Source organism: Euleptes europaea, chromosome 11 (assembly GCF_029931775.1).
Source record: "Euleptes europaea isolate rEulEur1 chromosome 11, rEulEur1.hap1, whole genome shotgun sequence".
Lineage (NCBI taxonomy): Eukaryota > Metazoa > Chordata > Lepidosauria > Squamata > Sphaerodactylidae > Euleptes > Euleptes europaea.
In genome coordinates this window covers 76,879,577-76,882,692 of record NC_079322.1, presented here as the reverse complement: position 1 = coordinate 76,882,692, position 3,116 = coordinate 76,879,577, and positions in this window count along the sequence as shown.

The window sequence follows — 3,116 nt, the reverse complement described above, 5'->3', positions numbered from 1 at the left end:
CAGCACCATTTTACCCACCCCCCCTTGCCACCTGCCCCCTCCGGTCCTATGTAGGTTGCAAAATCGGCTCAAACGCCACTCGTTCTGTTTCTTTTTTAAAAATTCCCAAATTGAGAAAGCGTCAATGAGATCAGCTGGGCAGTCTCCAGAGATGCTGCTTTTTCGTAATGCCCCGTTCGGGGACCTGGGGAAGCTGAGCGGGGAAAAGCGGGTTCTATTAAAGGCCTCTGGTGACAAGAATCCGGCCGCGTCATTTCCCCATTTTGTGGACAGCCTCTTCTTCGCGACAAAATCAGCTTTTCTCTTGCATCACACCTGGCTGGGTTTTAACTTCCTGTTGCTGAAGTCATGGCTATTGTTTTTTTTATTCTATTTTTTATTGTATAATAGATATTAAAAGATACAGAAAAAATAGAAAATATGACAAGAAAACAAAAAGGTCTACAAATTAAAAAGAACAGATACTTCAAATTGATATCAGACTGAGGTTGCTACAGTACGTTCAAACAATTCAGCTAATCTAGCATGATAAAAATAGACTGAACTATTTAACTTAAAATACTTCTGTACCATCATCTATATAATCATTAAAAATCCATGTTGCAGCTTTATGTATTATCTTTCTAAAGAGACAGCACATTAAACATAATCCTCCTTTTTCTCCTATATTTAACTCTTACAATTCTGCTATATTAATAAATTCTAACTAATATATTTACCCTGGTTTATAACATCTTATTCATAATACTCTAAACATATAAATATAGATCATGGTTACTATTAAATCCTCTTCCTCACTCTCTGGGATTTCTCTTTTTTGGAAGAGACTTATTCATAATACTCTAAACATATAAATATAGATCATGGTTATCATTAAATCCTCTTCCTCACTCTCTGGGATTTCTCTTTTTTGGAAGAGACTTATTCATAATACTCTAAACATATAAATATAGATCATGGTTATCATTAAATCCTCTTCCTCACTCTCTGGGATTTCTCTTTTTTGGAAGAGACTCTTGATAGCGTGGTGTAGTGGTTAAGAGCGGTGGTTTGGAGCAGTGGTCTCTGATCTGGAGAACCGGGTTTGATTCCCCTCTCCTCCACATGAGCTGCAGAGGCTAATCTGGTGAACTGGACTTGTTTCCCCACTCCTGCTGGGTGACCTTGGGCTAGTCACGCTCTCTCAGCCCCACCTACCTCATAAGGTGTCTGTTGTGGGGACGGGAAGGAAAGGTGATTGTAAGCCACTTTGATTCTTCCTTAAGTGGTAGAGAAAGTCGGCATATAAAAACCAACCTTCTTCTTCTTGTATCCTTTTTAAAACAGCTGCCCAAAAGTGAAAAAAGAAAAAGGAAAAAAAAAAGAAACAAAAAAAGCAAGGAAATTTTTTTCCAGGAGGGAGGGGGAAATCTATCCCATAATGGATTTGTGGTGAGCTAGCACCCTTCTGTTTAATGCAGTCGTTGCACAAACTGGCACAGTGAAAGTCAAGTTTGATGTTCCAGACCAAGAGGGATCTTGACTTCCTAAAAAGCTTGCTGGCGATGAGGGAAGAAGGGTTGGCTTGTCAGCAGTACGTGAGAAGCTGCAGCTTTCTAGCTGGTCATCTTTCTGGTGGAAGAACTTCTGTCTTGGAGGGGGGGAACCTGTTATTTATAGGGTCGCCAACCTCCAGGTACAACCTGGAGATCTCCTGCTACTGCAGTTGATCTCCAGATGACAGAGATTAGTTCCCTGGAGAAAATGGCTGCTTTGGAAGGTGGACTCCCATGTCATTGAACCCTGCTGAGGTCCCTCCCCTCCCTAAACCCTGCCCTCCCCAATCTCCACCCCCAAAATCTCCAGGAATTTCCCAACCCGGATCTGGCAACCCTAGTTATTTAACCCTCCCCATTTCTTGGGGATATGGTTATTTACAGTGCTCATCCCATGCAAATGTTAGAGATTTCAGGCTGGATTTTCAATTTTCGATTTTAATAAAATCCCTGTTGTAATTTAAAAATAAATAAATCATAAAACCGCATCATAATGTCCCATTTAGGCAAAGCTATGTGTGTGTGTGGTGGGGGGGTCAGAACTGCTCAGAGAACAGCTGAGACACTGTGCCCCCCCCCCAAAAAAAAACCCCTAGTTAGGTGAGCCATAGTGGATCCAGATGGAATTTAACTAGGATTACCAACCTCCAGGTGGGGCTGAGTGATCTTCCAGTATTACAACTGATCTCCAAATGATATAATAACATCCACAGCGAAACTATTGGACCATTGCTGGAAAGGTTCCCTGAGAGATCTAATAAAATTAAACTTGAATGTCTTCTCTCAGACAAGAATCATGATCAAACATCACGGCTGGCCACTCGATTTTTGTACCCAGGTTTGTAATTTTAGAAAAAGTAAAAAGGGCTTTTTAACATAAAGAGTGATAGAGTTTTAAAGTTCCTGGAGATGATTTATTTTTTAGTGTTGGTCAGGGAGAATTTCAAATTGTAAATTTGTTTGTAGGTTTATAGGTTATGTTTATCCTGCAGTTTGTGTTTGGTATATACCATGTTTATTGGCAGTTGCTACATGAAGTTGGTTGTATAATGATCTTATTCCTTTTGTTTATTCCCTGTACCTGTTTTTGTGCTGGTCGTGGACTGTAATAAAGGTTTAAAGTTAAAGATCTCCAAATGATAGAGATCGGTTCCCCTGGAGAAAAGGGCTGCTTTGGAGGGCGGACTCTATAGCATTTTACCCTGCTGAGGACCCTCCCCGAACCCCAAGGTCCACTTCCAAATCTCCAGGAATACCCCAACCCTGGGTTGGCAACCTTACCTCCAGTCAGTATCCCTTCTGATGAGTTGTGTGTTACCCCACCCCTGTTTTCGGCTGTTGTACCGCAAGCAACTCTCTTCGGTATTCACACTTTGGAAGCTGCTTTCTGTTAGCATTGTTCATAAATTATGGTGAACGCGCATACAATCCGTGCACAGCCTACGCTTGATTTTTCTTTATACCTGTGTGGAGCAATTCTCAGGTCGCATTCCACGGATGTGGAGCTGACCGTGCCATTGAAAGGGGTTCTTGTCTAATTCTGAGTCTCTGCTCTTTCCCATGCCTGTGACGTCGTAGGAC